We start from the raw sequence: 11,251 nt of genomic DNA, 5'->3' as shown, positions 1-11,251 counted from the left end.
TTGTTGTTTGTGTTTACCTCAGTTCAATAACATGCAAATAATTAATGGGACATGATAGATTTTGCTACTGCTAGCATAACATTCTTTCAGGAAACTGGTATAGCATAGTTTCTTGTTGTATTAGTTGTCTTATTACCATATTGGCCTTTCTTAATTTTCCACATTTTGCCTTTTATCTGCTTTTGCTTTATCTTTTAACCCACTTCCATTTCTTTTAATCAATGATATAGAATGATTAAGGCTTCATATCTAATATGGTTGTATAACTGGATTACTGAAAAAGGAGAATTATTCTGGGAACTAAATATGAGCAGCTTCGTACATTTTCTTAAAACTGGTATTACTGACGTTTTCATGTCCCGCTGCAGTCTATTTTGTTCCATAGTCATCTTGGCCTTGTTTAAAATCTTTAGATCTACATAGCAACTGAGTTGTTTGGACAGTTGTGCAATGATATCTAGTTTTTAGATTTCATGGTGTGATTCTTATGCCAGAATCGCAACACTTATTCATGACACATAGAATGCTGCCTTGAAGGTGGGTAATTCAGTAATCCAATATGGTTATGATTATATTAGAACCTCCGGCAACTAATTACTTTAGACACTACAACCTCAGATTCGGTTATAATGTAGGACATAGAAAATGTGAATACTGAAGATTATCTTGGACTTGATTAGTTACATAGAAGTGCCTAACCCGACATATTGATTTAGATGAAATTTCGAGGACGAAATTTTTTTTGGAGGGAAGAGTTGTAATGACCCAAAATTCTGTAACTCGGAAATTAGTTAAAATTTGTTAGAAATATATATATTAATTTTTTAATACAACATTTAAGTTGTGAGGTGTAGGATTTTAGAAGTTTAAATAATTTGAAAAGAAAGGAAATAAAGAAAAGAAAAAGCTTTTGGAAATGGAATTAAGATTTTTATACCTATGCTTCCTTTCTAGAACTTACGGGACTTGCTAGAGATACACAATCCCATATATTGATTTCTCTCTCAATGATAAATCCCCCAAAAAAAAAATGGAAGAAGAAGGCAGCAACCTTTTCCCTCAATTTCTCAGACGAATTCACGCCGGAGCGTCTCCCTCCATCTACGACGAGTTCTCTTCCCCGTCGGGCTCTCTCTCCCTCGTCGAGCTCTCTCTCTCTCTTCGAGTTCTCTCTCCCCCGTCGAGCTCCCCGTCAGGTTCTCCACGCTGCGGAGCCGTCGGTTCGGGAAGACAAAAGGCATCGCCTTTCCTTTCGCGGCTGGCCGTTCCCGACGCTGCACGGGAAGGCTCCGGTTGCCGCCGCGCTTCGCTGTCGGACCTTGCGAGTGACGCCGCTGACCGCCAGCCTTGCGGCGTCGGTCGACCCCTTCTCCTGGAGCTAAGTCACCCTTTTCCCCTTTTAATTATTCCGTAAATCTGAGTTCTCGATTGGTTATTTGATTCGATGTTTGGGTGCAGTTTAGTCACTGGAAAGGGCTTGTTATTTGTTTTACTATATTAGTTCTTGCTCCTATGGTTCTCATACTTGGGGTCTACTGATCCGGAAATCACTCACTCATTAGCTAAGCACTAGTACCATTTCTCGATGCTTGCTCTTTATACTTGCTAGTGTGTGAATGTAGGGAAAGCTTAGGATTATTCTTTTTAGTTTGTGAAATTTGTTATGCTACTCTGATTGATTTTAGAATTTATCTCATAAGTATGATTTACATTACACCAAATGAAGGGAAATGAGTATTCTTGGCATGATGAAGTTTGTGACAGCCTATAGCTAAGTGTGAAACTTGATGATGTTGGTATACTTTTGGTTAAAGATGTTCACGATAAGTGAGATATACATGTTCAGGAATATTAACTGTAAGCTTAAGTCAAAGCTGGTGAAATATGGTGAATCTTTATAGTATCTTATTTAAATTGGTCTTAGAACTCAAGTTTCTAATGCTTTAGCTATAATTGGTCTCAAGATGTAGGTTTGAGATATTAAGCATGTATAATATTCTTGATAAGCTAAGTATATGTGGTTAAAAGAAACTAAGAGGAGAATATGATTCATGTTTGAAGTATTCAAGTAGAATAATTGTTGTGGTGAAAGAAACAGAGGATACAGCTTTTGTGACATGTTTTGACAGAGTTTATTTAACTTCAGTTAACCAAGTAAACGACCTCATTTTATTACCAAATTTTAGCTGAACATAGTTTTGCTTGTCTTCTGCCCTGTCACCGAAATTCAGCTTCATCCGAGTTCAAATAGATTTATAGTGATTTTTCCAATACAATCTGCCCTGTTCAAGCTGGTTAGGGGAAAAACGATTATAAACTCTAAATGGCTAGGAATTTCCAGCTCATAATTCATCCCTACAAATTACACATGTATGAACTTATTTTTTTTTGCCTCTGATTTTGTTGAGTTTCGACTTCCGAGTCGGTCTGAATGATTTTTTTCATAGTCGGTGCATTTTTTGTAAAATATTGGGATATGATAAAATTTGAAATGCTTATGCTTTAACCTTATTTTGGACAAGTGTATGAAGATATGATTCCTAATGTGAAATCTTGATGGAGAAATAGTTGTTTTCGACTAATCTAATGTCTTGTAGAATATATGCATTAATAAAAGACAAGAATTATGAAATTAAGTTAGAAAATAATGGTTAACAGTATGAATTTGATACTTTATATACGAAAGTGAAATATATATTGAAGGGTAATCCTATCCCAGGAAATAACAAGGGCAAGAAGAAGGAGCATGAATAAAGTGATTCGTGTGTCAAGGGCGTTTTGGATTTCGAGGTAGTATATTCTACATTAGGTCTTAATTCTTGAATTAAGTTTACGTGATTGCATATAGAATATTGTGTGTTAATCGGTAATATATTATGTGATCTATAAATTTTGCTTATGACGTGAAATATGTGAATATTGGATATGTGATGATATTGATAGAATTGGAATTTATCTGTTTATTTAATATGATATGGTGTAAACAGAAGTTGTTGATCTGATATATTAAAGATTATTGGAAATAGATATGATTATGTTTGTAAAGTTGGAGGCAAATATGGAAATGTGCAAAGGTAAATGTGGTGTCTGATATATGTTGATGAGATGTAAACAAATATGATTACTTGTGATGATGTGTGACCTATCTTTGATGATGTCTAATGTGTTGTGTTCTGTTGAGAATTGTCTGAAATAAAGTATATATATGTGTGACTATACTTACGCCCCGTGCTTGAGTGTATTCTGTGGGTACAATTGGCATGCCATAGGACAGCAGCGCTGCATTATCTGTGATCACTCGTCTTCTGGATAACCGAAGCGAGGATCGTCTGTTATCTGACGGGCCCCTATCTGATCTGTCTGATCTGCACCCTAATGGGTGGTCTGATTATCTGTCTGCACCCTCATGGGTGGTCTGATTTTCTGATTTGCACCCTATGGGTGGTCTGTTCCCGGGATTATCTATCTGCATCCGAAATGGATGGTCTGATTATCTGTCTGCATCCTAATTGGGTGGTTTGTGGGGAGTCCTCTCGAGGACAAAATCCGCGTCTGCATCTGATTCTGTTTCTGATCTGGTCCGCGTACCCTAGTATGTCACTAAGCACTTGAAGGGGCTATATGTGTTTGAATATGTGAAAATGTTGGTGACTAGATAATATTGTTATATATTCTGTGTTTCACTCGATAATTGGTGTTATGTAATTTATTTGGTATTATCATATATGATTTGTGAGTTGAGGTGGTTATAAACCTTTCTGGTAAACTCCATTTGATCAGGAGATCGAAGACATAAACGTAAGATTTTAATGTTCATTTCTGATATTAAACCTATGTGCATGGATATGACGGTGCTGGTTCTAGAGTGTTTTCATGATTAATAATAGTGTAAATGAATAGGTTGCATAACGTTTACTTAACTCCGGAAATTTGGCTCTAATATTGAGTATACTACTGGGCTTGTTGAAGCTCACTCCTTTCGTTCCCCCTGCAGATTAGGTGACCATATAAGCTCCTTTGCTTCACAGCTGCTCAAGTCGAGTCACTAGTCAACTCTTTTGCTTTTAAATAATTATTCTGACATAATAGTTGTGGCATGTATAAGAAGTGTAATGTAATTAGATCGTTTTAATTTTTCATATACTTTTGTGGAACAAGTACTTTTTTTTACAAATAGTTATCCAGGTTGTGTCATATATATATAGACGTTATATTGCAGATTCTCCGTTTGCCATGTAAATGAATTTATTAATCTATGGAAGAAACAAGAAAAGTGTAAATGATTTATGCGACTTCGAGTTTTGTACCAAAATGTGATATCATTTATTTGATTATTAAAATAAACGGGTAAGGGGTGTTACAAGTTTGGTACCAGAGCCTAGGTTTAGGCGGTCCTGAGCTTGAGACGAGTTTTGATGTGTCTAGAACATGCCACATATGATTTTGATATGAGTCTTTGCTAGTGACTTGATGCAGCTATTATGGTCTAGTGGTCTGAATATGACAAATGAGAACTGTCCTTCGTGATCTTTTCTTTGAGAATTGTTGTTGGTCATCCTCTTGTTGGCATTTTGTCGGCTAAATTATTCTTCCTCATTTGAAAATTTTTGGATCGTCTGTATGTATATTCTCTGGAGTGTGAGGTTATCCACTTGTCACCTTATTAAATTGTCAGATTTTGACCATTCCACAATCCATAGAACTCTTTGATCCATAATGTCCTTTGACGAAAAATTTGTTCCATATAGTTTGATTTGTGGGATTCACGACTACCGTATTGTTAACCTGATTGATGAGACGTCCTTGATTCTAAATTTCCTTTCAATTCGTTAGCTTAGTGAAAGTCCAGTGATAACTTCTTTTTGTTTTGACCATGCTATCATTGAATTATTACATTCTTGAATTATTACTATGATCCCACAATTGGTGTGTCAGACCCTCCAATGTGGTTGTCTTCTGCTAACCCTCCTCTTTGAAGTTTGTAGTTGGAACAGATTTTATTTTTCATATAAGTTAATGTATATTCTAAAATTTCTTGTTCGTATGCCTCAGCTATTATAGTCTGGTTGCTCACTCGATAACCCATGGATTCCTTTCGTTTTGATGCCAACATTCGATAATCTTTTGATCTATTTCAATTGAATCCATAACTGAGTTGTTTTAAATTTGATAACACTCAAAATAATTGGTTGATCACGTGATTGATTGTTCTGTATCCAAGAGAATATATCAGCTCGTCCTTGTCCTGTAAAAATATTTATGTTAGTTGTCGTGCCATTTTCTTTTGTCCTTCAAGTCACTAATCATTCATTTTTGTCCTCCAAGTGTCTGAATTGAAAACAAAAAGTATGGGATGTAGGTTCCCATGTGACTGAGAAAGTAGTTATGTGGAACTGGCCACTCCACATAACTCGAATCTCAGTAACATCCTTCTTTGACAAGAAATTATTGAATTTTAACTTTGAAGCCATTTCATTCTTACCTTTGGTTAATCTTTCCAAACTGCTTTGCAGTTATCTGATGAAATCTATTGGTCAGTCACTCTGCTACCATGTATTAAGGGATCATCTATTTTCTCATCATTGTTGTTTCCCGTTGATTTATTCATTTCCAAGGAATTCGTGGATCGACCTTTCCATTTGGTATCTCTACGTCTTGATCCGAATTTTCTTTCATGATATCATATTCGTTGAACATCTGAATTGCAAAACCTCTGAATCCTTGCCTGAATAATTACCTCTGAACCGTATCCTTATGTCTTGTCAGCTAATATTTCTCGTAGATCTGCACCAGAAAGTCATTCTTTGATGGATTTCTTCATACCTACGTTTGAACCATATTGTCTAAGGTCCTCACATTTGACTCTGTATTATTTCATCTGCTAGAGCTTCTATCAAATCAACGATAAATTAGTCTGTTCTTCCTGGATTTACCATTTTGAAAGTCTTCGTCCCATGTTTATCAACACTTATATGTCTTTGCTTGAAAGTCTTCATTGTATCTCTGACGGTTTTGAATTTCGTTAACTAATTTTTATCTGTGCTATCAAAATAACTTCACAATTATCTATTAATGTGTGATTCTGTAACTTCGTGCTAGATTAGTTCAGAATTTAAAACTCACATGATATTGTTTGTTAGAAATATTATATTTCGATTTGACTGGGTATAAGACTGCAATCTTCCTTTTATGTTGCAATCTTTGGCTGTCAAACTGGACATTTGAACAACTCTGGTAACTTCCCATAACAGTGGAATGCAATTTTTTTCTACATTAGGCTTCATTCAGTTTCACATAAAATCTTTTTTTTGTGTATCTGTGGATATAGCTAATTACACCTCCTACTTCAGTGGAGTATCGTCCAATGTGCTCATAAATTCATAATCTCTCCCTTGTTGGGTGCTTCCTGATTCAAGTGAGATCAGATTCTTGACTATTCAGAACACTAAAATAACAAATATGGAGATGGGGTGATAGATAGGCAGTCTTTGGCCTGATTGTGACTGTTAATATATGAGTATATTGTAAGCAGAAAAATGACTAATTAATCTGATAAGCTAAGACTTCAAAATGATATTGTATAAAATTTAGAAAAAAAAAGAGATTATGATGATTGAGACAGAAGTGTCTCGAGAGGCGACTATGCGTATAAATTTTGAACAACACAACTCTAGATGTTTAAATATTTGTTGTTTGTGTTTACCTCAGTTCAATAACATGCAAATAATTAATGGGACATGATAGATTTTGCTACTGCTAGCATAACATTCTTTCAGGAAACTGGTATAGCATAGTTTCTTGTTGTATTAGTTGTCTTATTACCATATTGGCCTTTCTTAATTTTCCACATTTTGCCTTTTATCTGCTTTTGCTTTATCTTTTAACCCACTTCCATTTCTTTTAATCAATGATATAGAATGATTAAGGCTTCATATCTAATATGGTTGTATAACTGGATTACTGAAAAAGGAGAATTATTCTGGGAACTAAATATGAGCAGCTTCGTACATTTTCTTAAAACTGGTATTACTGACGTTTTCATGTCCCGCTGCAGTCTATTTTGTTCCATAGTCATCTTGGCCTTGTTTAAAATCTTTAGATCTACATAGCAACTGAGTTGTTTGGACAGTTGTGCAATGATATCTAGTTTTTAGATTTCATGGTGTGATTCTTATGCCAGAATCGCAACACTTATTCATGACACATAGAATGCTGCCTTGAAGGTGGGTAATTCAGTAATCCAATATGGTTATGATTATATTAGAACCTCCGGCAACTAATTACTTTAGACACTACAACCTCAGATTCGGTTATAATGTAGGACATAGAAAATGTGAATACTGAAGATTATCTTGGACTTGATTAGTTACATAGAAGTGCCTAACCCGACATATTGATTTAGATGAAATTTCGAGGACGAAATTTTTTTTGGAGGGAAGAGTTGTAATGACCCAAAATTCTGTAACTCGGAAATTAGTTAAAATTTGTTAGAAATATATATATTAATTTTTTAATACAACATTTAAGTTGTGAGGTGTAGGATTTTAGAAGTTTAAATAATTTGAAAAGAAAGGAAATAAAGAAAAGAAAAAGCTTTTGGAAATGGAATTAAGATTTTTATACCTATGCTTCCTTTCTAGAACTTACGGGACTTGCTAGAGATACACAATCCCATATATTGATTTCTCTCTCAATGATAAATCCCCCCAAAAAAAAAATGGAAGAAGAAGGCAGCAACCTTTTCCCTCAATTTCTCAGACGAATTCACGCCGGAGCGTCTCCCTCCATCTACGACGAGTTCTCTTCCCCGTCGGGCTCTCTCTCCCTCGTCGAGCTCTCTCTCTCTCTTCGAGTTCTCTCTCCCCCCGTCGAGCTCCCCGTCAGGTTCTCCACGCTGCGGAGCCGTCGGTTCGGGAAGACAAAAGGCATCGCCTTTCCTTTCGCGGCTGGCCGTTCCCGACGCTGCACGGGAAGGCTCCGGTTGCCGCCGCGCTTCGCTGTCGGACCTTGCGAGTGACGCCGCTGACCGCCAGCCTTGCGGCGTCGGTCGACCCCTTCTCCTGGAGCTAAGTCACCCTTTTCCCCTTTTAATTATTCCGTAAATCTGAGTTCTCGATTGGTTATTTGATTCGATGTTTGGGTGCAGTTTAGTCACTGGAAAGGGCTTGTTATTTGTTTTACTATATTAGTTCTTGCTCCTATGGTTCTCATACTTGGGGTCTACTGATCCGGAAATCACTCACTCATTAGCTAAGCACTAGTACCATTTCTCGATGCTTGCTCTTTATACTTGCTAGTGTGTGAATGTAGGGAAAGCTTAGGATTATTCTTTTTAGTTTGTGAAATTTGTTATGCTACTCTGATTGATTTTAGAATTTATCTCATAAGTATGATTTACATTACACCAAATGAAGGGAAATGAGTATTCTTGGCATGATGAAGTTTGTGACAGCCTATAGCTAAGTGTGAAACTTGATGATGTTGGTATACTTTTGGTTAAAGATGTTCACGATAAGTGAGATATACATGTTCAGGAATATTAACTGTAAGCTTAAGTCAAAGCTGGTGAAATATGGTGAATCTTTATAGTATCTTATTTAAATTGGTCTTAGAACTCAAGTTTCTAATGCTTTAGCTATAATTGGTCTCAAGATGTAGGTTTGAGATATTAAGCATGTATAATATTCTTGATAAGCTAAGTATATGTGGTTAAAAGAAACTAAGAGGAGAATATGATTCATGTTTGAAGTATTCAAGTAGAATAATTGTTGTGGTGAAAGAAACAGAGGATACAGCTTTTGTGACATGTTTTGACAGAGTTTATTTAACTTCAGTTAACCAAGTAAACGACCTCATTTTATTACCAAATTTTAGCTGAACATAGTTTTGCTTGTCTTCTGCCCTGTCACCGAAATTCAGCTTCATCCGAGTTCAAATAGATTTATAGTGATTTTTCCAATACAATCTGCCCTGTTCAAGCTGGTTAGGGGAAAAACGATTATAAACTCTAAATGGCTAGGAATTTCCAGCTCATAATTCATCCCTACAAATTACACATGTATGAACTTATTTTTTTTTGCCTCTGATTTTGTTGAGTTTCGACTTCCGAGTCGGTCTGAATGATTTTTTTCATAGTCGGTGCATTTTTTGTAAAATATTGGGATATGATAAAATTTGAAATGCTTATGCTTTAACCTTATTTTGGACAAGTGTATGAAGATATGATTCCTAATGTGAAATCTTGATGGAGAAATAGTTGTTTTCGACTAATCTAATGTCTTGTAGAATATATGCATTAATAAAAGACAAGAATTATGAAATTAAGTTAGAAAATAATGGTTAACAGTATGAATTTGATACTTTATATACGAAAGTGAAATATATATTGAAGGGTAATCCTATCCCAGGAAATAACAAGGGCAAGAAGAAGGAGCATGAATAAAGTGATTCGTGTGTCAAGGGCGTTTTGGATTTCGAGGTAGTATATTCTACATTAGGTCTTAATTCTTGAATTAAGTTTACGTGATTGCATATAGAATATTGTGTGTTAATCGGTAATATATTATGTGATCTATAAATTTTGCTTATGACGTGAAATATGTGAATATTGGATATGTGATGATATTGATAGAATTGGAATTTATCTGTTTATTTAATATGATATGGTGTAAACAGAAGTTGTTGATCTGATATATTAAAGATTATTGGAAATAGATATGATTATGTTTGTAAAGTTGGAGGCAAATATGGAAATGTGCAAAGGTAAATGTGGTGTCTGATATATGTTGATGAGATGTAAACAAATATGATTACTTGTGATGATGTGTGACCTATCTTTGATGATGTCTAATGTGTTGTGTTCTGTTGAGAATTGTCTGAAATAAAGTATATATATGTGTGACTATACTTACGCCCCGTGCTTGAGTGTATTCTGTGGGTACAATTGGCATGCCATAGGACAGCAGCGCTGCATTATCTGTGATCACTCGTCTTCTGGATAACCGAAGCGAGGATCGTCTGTTATCTGACGGGCCCTATCTGATCTGTCTGATCTGCACCCTAATGGGTGGTCTGATTATCTGTCTGCACCCTCATGGGTGGTCTGATTTTCTGATTTGCACCCTATGGGTGGTCTGTTCCCGGGATTATCTATCTGCATCCGAAATGGATGGTCTGATTATCTGTCTGCATCCTAATTGGGTGGTTTGTGGGAGTCCTCTCGAGGACAAAATCCGCGTCTGTATCTGATTCTGATTCTGATTCTGATCTGGTCCGCGTACCCTAGTTTGTCACTAAGCACTTAAAGGGGCTATATGTGTTTGAATATGTGAAAATGTTGGTGACTAGATAATATTGTTATATATTCTGTGTTTCACTCGATAATTGGTGTTATGTAATTTATTTGGTATTATCATATATGATTTGTGAGTTGAGGTGGTTATAAACCTTTCTGGTAAACTCCATTTGATCAGGAGATCGAAGACATAAACGTAAGATTTTAATGTTCATTTCTGATATTAAACCTATGTGCATGGATATGACGGTGCTGGTTCTAGAGTGTTTTCATGATTAATAATAGTGTAAATGAATAGGTTGCATAACGTTTACTTAACTCCGGAAATTTGGCTCTAATATTGAGTATACTACTGGGCTTGTTGAAGCTCACTCCTTTCGTTCCCCCTGCAGATTAGGTGACCATATAAGCTCCTTTGCTTCACAGCTGCTCAAGTCGAGTCACTAGTCAACTCTTTTGCTTTTAAATAATTATTCTGACATAATAGTTGTGGCATGTATAAGAAGTGTAATGTAATTAGATCGTTTTAATTTTTCATATACTTTTGTGGAACAAGTACTTTTTTTTACAAATAGTTATCCAGGTTGTGTCATATATATATAGACGTTATATTGCAGATTCTCCGTTTGCCATGTAAATGAATTTATTAATCTATGGAAGAAACAAGAAAAGTGTAAATGATTTATGCGACTTCGAGTTTTGTACCAAAATGTGACATCATTTATTCGATTATTAAATTAATCGGGTAAGGGGTGTTACAATTCACGATCGATCTGGAGCCCGGATCGGCACCAATATCCAAAGCACCTTATAGAATGGCACCAAAAGAGTTGGAGGAGCTTAAGGTGCAACTACAAGAGCTATTGGAATTGGGATTCATTAGACCTAGCGTGTCGCCATGGGGAGCACCAGTTTTGTTTGTAAAGAAGAAGGATGGAACGATGAGGATGTGCATCG

The 11,251-nt window shown here is 35.8% G+C and overlaps 1 long non-coding RNA gene across 2 annotated transcripts; it reads left to right on the top strand.

The window, feature by feature from the left end:
• The first annotated feature begins 1,173 nt into the window (after window positions 1-1,173).
• On the top strand, window positions 1,174-10,910 carry LOC121790307. 2 transcript variants are annotated; one of them, XR_006048252.1, is made up of 3 exons: window positions 1,174-2,790; window positions 9,408-9,478; window positions 10,687-10,910. It is a non-coding gene; the product is annotated as an uncharacterized LOC121790307 (long non-coding RNA). The 2 variants fall into 2 exon arrangements; XR_006048253.1 differs by lacking the exons at window positions 9,408-9,478; window positions 10,687-10,910 and adding an exon at window positions 3,995-4,218.
• The last annotated feature ends 341 nt before the right edge of the window (window positions 10,911-11,251 follow it).

This window comes from Salvia splendens, unplaced genomic scaffold (genome assembly GCF_004379255.2).
Source record: "Salvia splendens isolate huo1 unplaced genomic scaffold, SspV2 ctg470, whole genome shotgun sequence".
NCBI classification, from domain to species: Eukaryota; Viridiplantae; Streptophyta; class Magnoliopsida; order Lamiales; family Lamiaceae; genus Salvia; species Salvia splendens.
Note: the sequence above shows the minus strand (reverse complement) of the source record. Positions and strands in the feature narration are given on the sequence as shown.